General features: G+C 40.6%; 1 non-coding gene across 1 annotated transcript; it reads left to right on the forward strand.

Moving 5' to 3' along the window:
- The first annotated feature begins 1,770 nt into the window (after positions 1-1,770).
- LOC114810688 lies at positions 1,771-1,908 on the forward strand. The gene has a single exon (XR_003758383.1). It is a non-coding gene; the product is annotated as a small nucleolar RNA SNORA7 (small nucleolar RNA).
- The last annotated feature ends 13,738 nt before the right edge of the window (positions 1,909-15,646 follow it).

The following is a 15,646-nucleotide window of genomic DNA, read 5'->3' on the forward strand; positions in this document are numbered from 1 at the left end:
CTACTTTTTATGGTGTTCTGATTCTTCCTCCTGCTCCCCTGAATTGCTAATCATTTCATCTGTCTCCTCCATAAAACTGTAAATTCCTTGAGGTCAGGTAATGTGGATCTTGTTTCTCTGCTTTACAAGTGCTTAGTATAATGCTTTGCACTTATTAGGCATTCAATGAATTACATTGATTGGTTGATTGATTGATCAACTCATTATTAGTATAAAAGAGCCAATTAACATCAAGAGGTTACTTACTCCACTTGATGTACTCAAAAGGTTTGAATGTTTCAAAAATTAAAAAGCCAAAGGTATTTTGGCTCTGAATGAAATATTAATGAAAAGGAGCCACAGCTTTATTATTGGCAGGGAAGCAGTGTGGCATAATTGATAGAGCAGGGGCCTGGACATAAGAAGGATCTGTCTTCTAATCCCTTCTGTGCTACTTGTCTGCTGTGTGACCTTGAGCAAGTCATTTAGCTTCTCAGTACCTCAGTTACCTCATCTAAAAATGACTGTAAGCCCCACATGGGACAGGGACAGTGGCCAATCTGATTAGCTTGTATTTAACCCAGCATTTACTGCAGTGCCTCTCACAGAGCAAGCATTTAACAAATGCTATAAACAAATAAACAAAAAAAATAGGGAATATGCTTTCATTTCTCATAGTCCAAATGATGTTAACATTTGTGAGATATTAGCCAACGGTGTTTCTAAGATGTGTTTTACTGTGTTTCCAAGTTTTAGTCATTTTTAATTTTAATCAATTTCTTGAGGGCTCAAAAATCAACAGTGAGAAACTCATATATCTGTATTGAAAATGCAAGCACAACAGTATGTTTAAGTTTTTATTTTGATAGAGTTAGAACTCTTCAGTTTGGAAAGTGCAGAAGGAGATATAACTTATGTGTAGAAATGAACAATGAAATGGGTAAATTAAAATTTGTTGTTCAACAAATCCCACATCAGGATGATGTTGTGCTTGGGAGTGGAAGGCTTGAACCCTTCTTCATCTAAGGGATGGGTAAGGATTTGGAAAAAGAACCCGAGAAACTGTGCAGGCAGAATAATTGTAGTATTTCTTATAATTGTGATATTTATGAACACTGAGGTTCATACAAGATAATCAGGCTCCACACAGGACTCACAGACTAAGTAAGAGGGAGAACAGAAATTGAGTCTTAATTTTACAGATAACAAAACTGAAGCCCAGAGCAGTTACATGACTTGCCCAAGGTCACACAGCAGGCAAATGGCAGATCCAGGACTAGAACCCAGTTCTCGTGATTCCTCCAAGTATCCTGTTGATACTAAAAGTCACAGAATACTGGGTTGAATAGAAACTGATCTGGTTTAACCAGATGCAGTTTTGTTTATGTCCTTTCTTATTTTAGTTGCAGGTCATGGCTGTTATACTCTTGGTAAGAATGCTCTGAATGCAGACCACACATTTACTACACGGTAGTTATTTCTATTGCCTGCCTTGATCTCAACCGAGGCATAACTGTTGTCTTGTTTAGGAAGGAATCATATGCTCTGAATTACAAAGATAAGATATTCAGATTCAATGGCCTTGTAGATTTGTTTTTTGGATGATTCACTGATTAATTCTATAAGAGACATTAGTTATTTTATGGCCATTTGTTCAAAAGCATTGTTCATAAGGAAGTTATATAGGGGTGTTTCTAACATGGACATGCATGCTTCAGAACTGAGGAAAATGTGATTGTTCTTTAATCACTGAAGCATATTGGCTAATTTGTCCAGCGTAATGTGTATATTCACCTCTCAGGGTCACACCTGGAGAGTTTCCAGTACTCTGCCAGTCTCAGCTAGGGGAGGAAGAGTCAAGCAGAGGTATATCCAGTCCATTCCTAGTTTGGGCAGTGGCTAGTGAGTGGAAGGCAATCTGCTACAAGTCAAAACTCTTTGGTGCTGGGCAGCAGCAGCATGGGAGAGAATCAAGGGCAAGACTCAGGTTTACTGCGTGGAAGGAGGCAATGGTAAAGCTCTTCTGTATTTTTACTAAGAAAACACTGTGGATATGCTACCAGAACTATTGCAGATGGAGGTGAGGCATTCTGGGAGAGATGTGTCCATGGCGTTGCTTTGAGTAGGACACGACTTGACAGTATAAGACAATATGTATCCTGTCCTGGACAAATTAGCCTCAATGCTTCAGTGATTAAATACATACGTAGATATAGACATACATATGTACAGTGCCAAATCCATCTGATTTTTAGTGCAAATATTTGCAGGTTCATTTTTTCATGTAGCAAATGGGAGAGCTGCCAAAGCGATTGGCCCCACTTTATTTGGATCAACTTGGCCAACGGATAAGATTGATCATGAGTTTGTCCTCCTGATTGTTCCTTGACAGAGATGACTGGCAGCTGTTGCCAGTCTATAGGCAAACAATTCCCGAGTGTAGACTGCCAATCTGGCAGATTAGAACACTCTCAGAGTGTAACTTTTGGTTCTTGTCAGGAGACGGGAAAGGACATTTTAAAGAGTACACATTCTGCACTCTCTCCTAATATCACCAGCTCCTCCCCACTCAAAGATATGCAGTAAGAGAAACATAAAATCAATCAATTAATGGTATTCATTGAGTATTTACTATGTGCAGAGCACTACACTAAGCACTTGGGAAAGTACAACAGAATGAAAAGATATGTCACTGATGTTACGACCATCCCTCAACACCTCCATTTTCAGCGTGACTCAGTGGAAAGAGCACGGGCTTTGGAGTCAGGGTTCATGAGTTCGAATCCCAGCTCTGCCACTTGTCGGCTGTGTGACTGTGGGCAAGTCACTTAACTTCTCTGTGCCTCAGTTACCTCATCTGTAAAATGGGGATTAAGACTGTGAGCCTCACGTGGGACAACCTGATTCCCCTATGTCTACCCCAGCACTTAGAACAGTGCTTGGCACATAGTAAGCGCTTAACAAATACCAACATTATTATTATTATTCTCTGGGCTCTGTACTGAGGAAAAACACATATATATTTTTGTCTTTGCTGTTTTGGGCTCTTGTAACACAAAGATGTTGTGTTTGCCAACATTGGATTATGGACCTCGAGGAGAGCTATCCATCAAGGAGAGGTGAACTTTTGAGACTGTTCATCCTGGAGAAAAGAGCCAAAATGGGGCTAAGGATGTTTCTCAGCCTGGGAGGTATTCAACCAATAGATTAACATGTTGACATCAAGGTTTCCTGTAAAGGTTTGGATGCCATACTTGCGGTCTATTTTCCTCATCTGCTCAGTGATGATTTCTGCAAGATTTGTTTGGGATCAGAGATTAGACCTGCTTTGGGCTTTGGGGTCTAAAATGGATGGTTCCATTGGAAACATACTTTCTGAAAACAAAAACAAAAAACAACAAAAAGTGGCTCTTCTGTTCGGACTTGACCATCTATTGAATTTTCCATTTGAAAAATGAAAAAAAAAATGAAGGAAACATTAGCAACTGTATGTGAGGAAATAGATGTCTCCTAGAAGATAAAGATCTAGTTTATGTTTTATAGTATCATCTGCTTTATCATCTACATTAACTGGGACAAAATTTCCTTTTTCACTTTCACGCAGAGACTTACCCCAAAACCTGGATGCTCATCAAGACTTTATCGGAATTTTCTCATTTCCATGGGCTTGCAAAACCCCAATGGAAATATCAGCAGGAAAAAAAGATTCTCATGAGGTCATAATCTGTAGTTCTAGTATGCTAGTGAGAAAAGGCTTTCTCAAATGATTATAGTCTTTCACCTTTGAATCTCATCCAGAATCGGGAAATGCAGTAGATGAAAATACAATTGATTTGGACAATTTTGAACTCCCCTCCCTCTTCTCTGGCCCAAGAGGGATTTGTTTCAACTCATCTGAAGTTTAGAATGGAGGATGGCCATAGAATTGTTCTTTGCTGACTGTCCAGCAGTGCTTGGCACATAGTAAGCGCTTAACAAATACCATTATTATTATTATAACAGAGGGTGGAAACAGAGACAGCCTTGACTCATGCTCCCTCCTCATACACTGCTCCTAAATTTGGCATAGTTGCTCCGTCGGTAGTGAGTGTCTGCCGGATCATTTGGACAAGAACACTTCTCCTTCCTTCCTCTCTTCCACTCACCCTCGTTTATCCTTTCTCCTGCTCCTTACTTCCATTTCTTCTTCCCTCTGTCATAAAATAATCCAATGAGTTTATACCAAAGGAATCCTGCAGTTTTCAATTAATTTTCTTTGTCCTAGTCTTCCCCTGGGTTGGAGAAATAAGATAGTAAAGAGGCAAGGTGGCCTAGTGGAAAGAACATAGGACTGGAAATCAGAAGACCTGGATTCCAATTCTAGTTTTGCCACTGACTCTATGTGTGACCTTGGACAAGTTGCTTTAGGTCTCTGTGCCTCACTTATCTAAAGAAGGGGATCGGATATCCCTTCTTCCTATCTCTTGTGTTATGAGTATTGTCGGGACAGGTATTGGGTAGTATCTGACTATTTTGTATCTAGTACAGTGTTGGGAACATAGTAAGCACTAAACTACTATGAGTATTAGGATTCAGCAAATATTTTTAAAATGAACATGATTATTGCTTCTAAGATACAGCATCAATGGCATTCATTGAATGCTTACATGTGCACTTACTAAGTGCTTGGGAGAGTACAATACACAGTCACCAATCAATCAGTAGTATTTATTGAGCACTTCCTGTGGGCAGAGCACTATACCAAATGATTGGGAGAGTACAGTACACAGTCACCAATCAATCAATAAGTAGTATCTATTGAGCATTTTCTATGTGCCCAGCATTGTGCTAAGCACTTGGGAGAGTACAGAAGAGTTGGTAGGTATTTTCCCTGCCCACAAGAAGCTTGCAGTTTAGAGGGGTAGAAAGACATCGTTATGTTCACATGTTCTGTGGGGCTGAGGGTAGGGTGAATATCAAGTGCTTGAAGGGTACTCAAATATGTCCTCCTGGGCAAATTGCTTAACTTTTATAAGCTTCGGTGTTATGAGCCGTAACATAACCTGCCCCCAGAGCACCTAATGCAGGTTCAGGTACTAGGCCTCATGGCCCCTTCTGCTGGCAGATAATCCCTCAATCCCAAGGCTTTCAGCAGAGGTAGTCCCCATCCTAGCCCCTATTCTAGTGAATGGGGCTTCTGCCCATGTTTAGAGAGCAGTAAAAGTAAACCAGGAGACCCCTCCCTAGCCCAGCCAACTCCACCCATTGTTTTAGGGATTCAAAACCTGTTCTCCCTCCTACTTAGACTATGAGCCCACATGGGACAGGTACTGTGTTCGACCTGATTAGTTTTATCTACTCCAGTGTTTAATACAGTGCTTCGCACATAGAATAGTAACAAATACAATTATCATCACTTACCAACTGATACTGATGCAACAACTAACTGCCAAGCCTGGAGATGTAATCAAGTGCAGCTCAATGGTTCACTGGACAATGGGAATCTTGAGCTACAAAACCTGCCTAGGGGCACCATATGCATTTCATCAGTCAATCGATTGTATTTTTTGAGCACTTACTCTGTGCAGAGCACTGTGCTAAGTGCTTGGACAAGTTCCCTGACCAAGGCCCAGGGCCTTTCAAACTGTAAATGATTCAGGGCTCATCCACACTACCCTGCACTGGACCAGGACTGGATCCACCTTCACGAGTGAGGGCTCAAAGCATTTGTTTGCCCAAGGACTTCCATTAAAATTTATTTTATTATTTTGTTTTATTTTGTTAATGAGATGTACATCACCTTGATTCTATTTATTTGCTATTGTTTTAATGAGACGTTCTTCCCCTTGACTCTATTTATTGCCATTGTTCTTGTCCGTCTTTCTCCCCAGATTAGACTGCAAGCCCGTCAAAGGGCAGGGACTGTATCTGTTGCCGATTTGCACATTCCAAGCGCTTAGTACAGTGCTCTGCACACAGTAAGCACTCAATAAATACTATTGAATGAATGAATAAAGGTAATGATAATAGTGTTGTTAATAATAATAATATGGTGTTTACTAAGTGCTTTCTATGTGCCAAGTACTAGGATAGATAGAAAATAATAGGATAGATACAGTTCCTTCCCTGGGCTCAGTCTACGTAGGAGGAAATAGGATTTAATCCCCATTTTGTAGATGAGGAAACTGAGGCACAGAGAAATTGAGTGACCTATCCAAGGTTACATAGCAGGCAAGTAGCAGAGCTGGGATTAGAACCCAGGTCCTCAGACTCCCAGGCCCATGCTCTTCCTATGGCCATGTTTGCTGCTTGTTGGTAAATAGGATCACTTCTAGAATGGGTGATTATTTCAATGACTCATGATCAGGGACAAACAAGTTGGTATAGACTTTTAGAAATTTTTTGGTTTGGTAATGCAATATTAGCAAGTTCAGAAAAATCACTCCTGGTTCTTTTCTGCAACTCCCCCAACTCCCCTTAACTCCCCCTTACAGAGTTATTTTGAGGAGACGATGAAAAATACAATTGCAAATATGGAAAAATGCAAAGTCTCCTGTAAAGCATTTGAAAACAGCCAATGACTGATCCCTTGAGTCTTTTTCTCTCACTCTGTCAACTGTATTCATTATTTATTATTATGTAGTATCTATTGCAGAACACCGTACTAAGCACTTGGGAGAGTTCACTATTACAGAGTTGAGTTATGTTTTCTGGCATTTCATTATCACAATCTTCCCTTGTGTGAAATTCTTAGTGCTTGGTAATGTTTGCTATCTTTTAGTTCGTTGCTTCTCTTAAGAAATTGAATTTTTCCCTTTATGTATTTTGTAGAAAATCCATGTATATCTATATAGACAGACCTTGTGTAAATGTCATCTGAGAGGTGAAATAGGAATCATTTTATCTACATACCAAAGTCTGCTAGAAGTCTTAAATTATAGGCTAGTGTTTACTAAACAGCATCTACCAATTTATTCAGAGAATAGAGTTGGATTTAAGATTTGCAGTATCAAGTTGTTTCTTACCTCTTGAAGCCCCATAAGAGAGTCAAGGGACTGACTTCATGGGCCTGCTGCACTGACAGACTTAGGATCATTTAGTCTGAATATTGATTAAATATCTGGAACCATATAAAGGGTCCTGGTAGAAAGGCTTAAGAGTGACAACCTGGTTTGTGGTTAGAAGGTAATTTCTGCAGATCAACAACTGTTGGAGTCAGATTTTGCATTCGGTGGCTGGGGCCACATTATATGTTAAACAGATAATTTAAGCTCTAAAAGATGTACTTCAAACTCATTATCAAAAGTTTTTTTGTTTTTTTTCCAAATGGGGAATAATCAAATACTTCAGACCAAAGTGCATTTTGGATATTTTATTTATTATTCAGATAATTGGCTGATGCAGAACCAGTCTTTAGCATAGTTTTCATGGGCTCGTTCGTGCTGGTCAGTCACTTCACTTCTCTGTGTCTCAGTTCCCTCATCTGCAAAAGGGGGATTGAGACTGTGAGCCCCACAGGGGACAAGAACTATATCCAACATGATTTGCTTGTATCCACCCCATCACTTAGCTCAGTGTCTGGCACATCACAGGCTTCACAGTGAGAAGTGAAGGAATTAACTATAATTAAGAGACTTGCTCATGATGATAGAACAAGTTTGTGGAAGTGCCAGAGACTTAGCTCCTAAGAATTTAGCTTCTAGTCTCTTGTCGAAGCTCACTAAGAGGCTTTGCCTCCTAGATGTTTCCACCCTTAGAAAGTCCAGTGGTCACCCTGGGTGTAGTGATTTCTCCTTAAATTTTGAAAGCCACAGAAGGCCCAGAGATTAGAAACAGCCACATGGCATTAATGTTCAATAGGAAGTGACAAAGATGATTCTAAAAATGACTAACCTGAAAGTTGGCCAGTGTTCCTGCACAGTGGTGGTGAATGTACTGGTGGCTTCAAGTCACCCCCCTCCCTCACTTCCCCAGCTCCTCCTTTTTCCTCTTCCTTGACTTGACCAGTTACACCATTTCATTCTTGGTAATTAACTCATGTTGGCCTAGTCTTGTCTGTCTGTCTGTTTCTCCCTCTCTCTTTCTCCCTAGTACTTCTAACATTAAGCCAAACCTCTGCAGAGGGCCTCCACCAAAGCAGCCCAGCTTAGTGGAAAGAGTACAGGTTCAGAAGTTGGAAGACCTGGGTTTTAATTCCGGCTCCACCACATGTCTGCTGTGTGACTTTGGGCAAGTCACTTAACTTCTCTGTATCTCAGTTCCCTCATCTGTAAAATGGAGATTAAGACTTTGAGCCCCATGTGGGATGTAGACTGTATTCAACCTGATTATCCTGTACCTCTCCCAGTGCTTAGTATGGTGCCTAGTGCATAGTAAGTGCTTAACAGATTACCATAAAAACAATAAACAATGAGAAACATAATGGCTTAGTGGATAGAGCACTGTCCTGGGAGTCAGAAGGTAAAGGGTTCTAATCTTAGCTCTGAGACTTGTCTGCTGTGTGATCTTGGGCAAGTCACTTCACTTCTCTGTGCCTCAGTTATCTCATCTGTAAAATGCAGATTGAGCCTGGGAGCCCCATGTAGGAATTGGCTGTGGCCAACCTGATTTGCTTGTGTCCGCCCCAGCACTTAGTACAGTGCCTGGCACACAGTAAACACTTAATACCACAATTATTAATAAATGAAAAAATATCTCTACTCTTGCCTTGTTTATCTCCTGTATGTGTGACCACTGCTCTATCATTCCTATCTTGTACCCTTCTTGCTGTCTCTATCTTAAGTAGATTGGCTGAGCTCCAGCCTTTGTCCCTCTTAGGGAAGTGTCTTTGCCAGTTGCATCCCTTCCAGACAACTGTGCCCACCTGGAATGGAGCAAAGTGTCAAGAAATTCAGAGATCAGATTTACAGCCAGAAAACCGAAAAATTTGGCTTGGCATCAGGTATGTAGGCACCATTCAATTCCTCTTACAGTTTCCACTGAAAAATAATTTTCACTTCCTGTCCTAAAAAAAAAAAGAAAAGAAAAATCCAGTCCTTTTGAACAGCTGCTGCATTCTCACCCGCTGATGTACTGCTCTACTCTGTTGAGGAATTCATTAATTCATTCATCCTTGTCAAGCGCTTTGAGATCGATGGATCAAAATGGGAATTTAAAGAGTTTTTCCTCATATTTTTCCTTACAGTTCTTGTAAGGTAATTTTTGCAGATGCTGCACTAGATCCTTAGGAAACATGAGCATGAGATCTGTCTACAGGGCGACAGACAAAAATATTTTCAAATAGGGAAATCATAATATTTTAGTTAATGATAATGCCTATTGTCTAGAATACTCGAGAAGATAAGGGGCCAATAAAATAGCTAAATGTATTCAAGAAATTTGAGTGGACAAACAAGCTTACATGCTCACCTACCTCATTCTTATCCTTTCTTTTGTCGATTTTCTTGCGTATGTCTTCATCTGATAGATCACTGTTCTCTCATTTTCAAAGTCCTTCTGAAACCACATTTCCTACAAGAAGTCTTCCTCATTTATTTCTAGCCTCTCTCTTATATTCTCTCTACTGCCTCTTCAGCACTTCTGCTCCACCTAAGCACTCACAACCTCTCATAGCACATACACATCTATCTTATATACCCCATTAAGCACTTACTCATGTATACATTGCTGTTTCCTTCTTTCCCCTATCTTGTTGATTGATTGATGCACAAAGCAAACACAAACACATAAGGTTTGTCTAGGGGAAGTTCAGGCATTGTTAGGGGAAGACCTCCTAACTGACCTGATAGACCTTGCATTAGAATAACAAATTGTACTTCTTGGAGGTGTTGGGGGGAAGTAGCAATCCCTCCCCCACAACGAAAAAATTATATTAACAATGTGAGCTACCTTTGAATAGTTTTAATTGTATCCTACCTACTATGTGAACATATTGTAACACAATATACAATGCAGTGAGATTCCTTATATGCCCCAAACAGATTGAAAGTGACTTTGTCACAAAAGTAGTACAGTTGTATATATAATAGAAAGCTCTTAAAAAAAGATCACTCAAAAAAAATCATTGATCAATCAGTAGTGCTTATTGATCACCTGTGGTGCATAAAGTACTGTACTAGATACCTGGAAGAGTATAATATAGTTAGAAGACACAAATGCCTGTCCTAAAAAGCTTGCAGTCTAGACATGGGGATAGACACAAGACGAGGAAGAAGAGATTGGAAAGAGGGACTTGTGAATAAGCAAATGCTTAAATAGTAGAATGAGTAAATTGATATTTACAGAAGTGATATGGGTGGTTTTGAGTGCATAAGTGTGCATGCAGTGGAAAGATATAATCTGGGGAAAGAAAAATGAATTTTGAGGAAGGCCTCCTGGAGGAGGTGGGACTTCAGAAGGGCTTTGAAGATAGGGAGAGCTGAGGTTGGGAGAATATGAAGGGGGAGGGATGGTGATAAAAGCATAAGCAAAGGTTTGAAGGTTGGAGACATGAGAAAGGGGCACAATGAGTAGAAGAACTAGAGAGTAATAATTATAGTATTTGTTAAGTGCTTACTATGTGCAAAGCACTGTAACAAGCACTGGGGTGGATACAAGTAAATCAGGTTGGACACATTCCCTGTCCCAAGTGGGGCTCAGTCTCAAATCTCCATCTTGCAGATGAGGGAACTGAGGCACAGAGAAGTGACTGACTTGCCTAAGGTCACACAACAGGCAAGCGGTGGAGTCTGGATTAGAATCCATGACCTTCTGACTCCTAGGCCAGGACTCTATCCACTATACCATGCTACTTCTCTAAGAATGTAGAGTATGAGCTGAGATGTTCTGGGAGAAGAGGGTGGATAAGTAAGAGGAAGTACTGATGTACTGCTTTAGTCGAGTGTTGGCAAAAAAAAAAGTTGACTGGAGTTTATTATACAAAATGAGCCGAAGTAAAAAATGACTAGAGAGATATTTGTTATGATGGAGTGACTTCATTCATCTTGTGACAACATCACTTTCTTTACAGAAAGGAAGGCAAGATGAAGTTACTGTTTAAATTTCAAAATTCATAATGCATTAGACTAGTGGGATAGAACGTGGGCCTGGGAGTCACAAGGACCTGGGTTCTAATCCTGGCTCTGGCACACTTGTCTGCTGTGTGGTCTTGGGCACTTCATTTAACTTCTCTGTGCTTCAGTTACCTCATCTCCAAAATGGGGATTAAGACTGTAAACCCCAGCTGGGACAGGGACTGTGTCCAATCTAATCATCTTGTAACTACCCCAGTGCATATATAGTGCCTGACATATAGTGAGCACTTAACAAATACCACAATTATTATTATTATTATTTATAAAACAATGGTAGAATTGTTTACTTTTTATAATGACGAAACAGCACCCAGAGCAGCAAATTCCTAAATCTGCTGCCCCTGTTGCTGAAACACTTACATAATTGTATGTTTCTGGAAAACAAGGGCTATCTCCTTTTGCTCTTCTTAGCAATTAGTTTGATTTAGGGATAATGTTGTCAGTGTTGTCAAATCAGCATGATTTGACTTTGAAGGAAAGAAAGGTTTGCTGAGTTTATGGAAACCTTGGAATGTACTTCTCCTTGGTTTTGCTGTTTCACTTTTTTTTAGGAATTAAATACTGTAGGCCTGCTTAAATAGAACAGTATGGCTAAACCAGAGGTACATATGCTCCATATTATGAAGGTATAAAGCACAACAATGCTCCCTTAGACAGATAGCACAAAACGCATTAATAGCATCCACCACGTTGTTACCTTTTGAAAGTCCTGAGGGGTTTTTGGAGCTGCCTCACACTGACAACAAATAAAAATAATCTGACTTTGCAAAATAGCAGAGCCTTTTTGGAGATAAACTCATTAGGGTTCACAGTCCAAATCAGTCTCTTTATTTCCACCTTGAAGATTCAGAACTTCAGCTTACCTTGCCAAGGAACACCATTCCCGTCTCTGTCTTGGTCACAGCTCTTTGTTACTTACTGTATTTGTTCAATTTTAATTTAGAGACACCCTGCAAGATTTTTGGAAGATGCTGGTTGACTAAGATCTTCTTATTTAGTTTCTCTGGGATTACTCACACTGGTTGCAATTAGCCCATTCACAACCCTACTTGAAGAGCTGAACAATCTTAATGACTGTCTTCCCTCTAGATTGTAAACTCATTATGGGCAGGGAAAGCATCTGCTAATTCTGTTGTACTGTATTCTCCCAAGTGCTTAAAACAGTGCTCCACATATTGTGAGCAATCAATAAATACCACTGATTGTTTGCATGTGGTTGTTTTCCCTACCTATGATTTGTCTAATATCTGTCTCCCACTAGATGATAGAAGCTCTTTGAGGCCATGGATCACTTCCACTTCCTCTATAGTACTCTCCCAAGCACTAAGTGTTGGGTTCTGCACACAGTGAGGGTTCAGTAAATACCACCGATTGATTTACTGCAAAAGAATCTTGATTTGAAGTAATGCTTGTTAACTGCATGCATTTTTAGCACTTTGGTGCTCAATAAGAAAAAGAGGATGAAGCTTCTTTTTGACTATCTGAAGTAAATCATGCTGCCTTGCTGAATACTTTGCCCCAACAATTCACAAAACCCACAAAATTCACAAAAACTATTCACAAAAACCTAGTTATCACTAAACGCATCTGAACGGGACTTGGCCTGCATCATCTCCGAGGCAGGATCTTCTCTGCCTAAAAAAAAAAAAAAAAAAAAAAAGGGTATTCTGTATCAATGTGTCCAAGAGGCTCTTGGAAGGATTTGAACATGGCTGAATTTTTGTGCGCTACTACCATTCCATCCATGCCTCTCCCCTCAAGAACCTCCAGTGGTTGTCAGTCCTAGGCTGGGATATTATTTACCAATGTAAATGAGGGTAGAGCACTAGAGGCTCCAAACGGGGAAAGTTTTAGAAAAAAAAGGAGAAAAACCCCAAATAAAAAACAAACCATATGGAATCCACACTCAGATGCCTTTAAAACAACCACAAACATTCTTGCTGCCTCAAGCTGCAAATGTCGTGAAACAATTACTGGGCTGGGGGACTTCAAAGGTTCACAGAGAGCTGCAGATTTATTCCTCAATCAAATACAGGAATAGGGTTTTTTGTGTGCTTTTTTTCCTTTTTTTTCTGAATGAAACTGCAGCCAGGCTTCCTGATTTCCAAACCCCTGTTCCGCTTCGCTTGACCACTCCGTAACCTTTAGAGAAGCTCAAAATCTTCAAAACGAAACTGTGAGTCACATAGTAGAGAACCTTCTTACATTTCATTAAGCTGAAAACTGCTACATTCCCTGTTCGTGCAATAAACTGGCATGGTCCACAACTTGAACAACGGTTAAAGGAACTTCCTTGTATAAATGCAACTTGAACTCTTCCAAACCCTCCTCTTATGGGGGAATTCAGCAACCAGGCCAGTGTTCAGAGATTTAACCAGCACCAGGCAAAGAAATGCTTAATTTGGGAAAAGAGGTGCATTGGGTTTTGCCCAGAATTAGACAGGGCTATCTTCTTTCTCTTTTGGCACCATGCTTCGTCTGCACCTAGGCTATGGTTTTATAGGCACCAGGACCCTTGGAAAAACCTGGGCCATGTGCCAAAGAAGGATTGGCAGGCTTGATTACATCACGTACGATTTTAGTACTGGGGAAGTAACTTGCCACCCAATGCGCTCATTTTCAAATGGCGGAAAACACCCCCCGTGGACAGCCATCTGAAGCAGAAGGTAGAAGTTGCCCACAGCGAACAGACAGACCTTCTTTGCAGGGCTCCTTGGAAGTGGATAAACTCCTTCTAACCACTCAGTTGTCGAAAGGCCCCTCCCTCCCCTTGCCGTCGACAGCCCAAGCCGCTAACGTTTCCCTTTTGACCCCTCGCGCAGAGTGGCAAGCCACCCCTCAGCTGAAATGATCTGCTGTCCCTTTAAAGAGAACTGAGTCAGATTGTTAAAAATGAAACTGACTCATTGTAGAAGTGGTGGTCACTGGAATGGCATCCCTACAACTGCTGTGGTAAGAGAGGAAGCGGCCCGACCGCAGCTGCCTTTGTGCTTGTTCTAGCTGTTTAAGTTCAGAAACCACAAAACCCCATTCGAAATTCCACTGTATAGCAAGGTTTGTGTAATGAGGTTACCATTCATAATAGGATCATTGAAAACTGAAACAAGAAGCATTAATATGTGGACCTGCTTGCACTGAAGTAGCAGCAGATTGATGATGTCATTTTTAATTAAAAGTATATCCCGGCATGATGCGGGGGGGTGTTGGGGAGGGAAGACAGGAGAAATGAAGGGATGGGCTCAAACGCTATCCACTGGGGAAGACTATTAGCCAAACTGGAGATATACCCTGGTGTACCCTATATGGCATATGGAATGGCTTTAATGGAACTAATTTCTGAGGATTCTGCTAAGGTCACGCATATCAGAATTCGGTTCCCATACTGAAAAGAAATTAGTCAGAAATGGGGGGAGCTCTTTAGTTTGTTCGGCGACAGCCCCATGAGTGTATACAGTATGTAAATTCGATGGCTCCATTTCTGGGAACCAAACGCAATTAGACTACAGCACTGCACAAATGTGGTTTCCAAGTTAAACACACCCACACACACATATGCACAAAGGAGAACTGATTTGTAATTGAAACTTATTTTGATCAGAAAAAACAACATTGTACTTTGAAATGGCATAACTCATTTCAGCCATCAGTCATTTTAATCTTATCTGTTTGTGTTTTCATTCAATAGTATTTGAGTGCTTACTATGTGCAGAGCACTGTACTAAGCACTTGGAATGTACAATTGGGCAACAGATGCTTTCCTTGGTGTAACCTATTGAGGGAACAGTCTAGTGTCATAAAGGTCTAAGGAAGTCCTAAAAGGGGCCCCTTCTCTCTCACTTCTGAAGAAGTGGGCATCATTGCCTTTGTCAGCACTTCTGAGCTCTACTCCATGCTGCATCATTGCTCTATTACAAAATAAGGACCTAGAAGCACTAAAGAGATAAGATGGGTGTAGAATAAGATGGGTATAGAGCTGGGTAACATGCCTAGAGAAAGAAGGTGAGGTAAGGTTCTGGTCTTTCTCCTTTGATCCTTTCCCTCTGTGGGAGTGACTTAATAAGATTTACCTAAAATAGTACATCCTTCAGGTCTGAGATGCCTCAGTTCAGCTACAATTGTGCAGCCATCTGGTGTAGGGATAAATGATGATTGGATGTGCCCAAGATGCCCTTTGATGGAGAAATTTGCACTGAAGGCTGCTCCAGGGATGGCCAGAAATAAAGAGGCACTAAAGGCCAACCTCAAAACATGCTACATTAACGTTACTTGGAGTCTGGTAGCCCAAGGAGGGCCCTTTTGGTTTCAGATCTGCCAATCCACTCAACCCTTTTGAGGAAAAAACTCTTTGCCATAAGAAAAGAGAAGTGTTTTGGCTGAAATGTGGTTTAAAGCCTTGCCCAGCAATGAGTGCTATCCTTCACAAGCTCTGCAGTTGGCCATATGCCTCATGAACCTTTCATAAGAATGAAAAATGAAGCATCTCAAGCAAAATGAGGCTTTCTGTGAAAGTTAGGAATGAGTAAAAGAGAGTTACGACTGAAGCTGTATTCCATAAATTGTATTGTAACAATTTAATATCTGATTTAGAGAAATTTCACAAAAGTTCTGCTTTTACA

Source organism: Ornithorhynchus anatinus, chromosome 3, assembly GCF_004115215.2.
Source record: "Ornithorhynchus anatinus isolate Pmale09 chromosome 3, mOrnAna1.pri.v4, whole genome shotgun sequence".
Lineage (NCBI taxonomy): Eukaryota > Metazoa > Chordata > Mammalia > Monotremata > Ornithorhynchidae > Ornithorhynchus > Ornithorhynchus anatinus.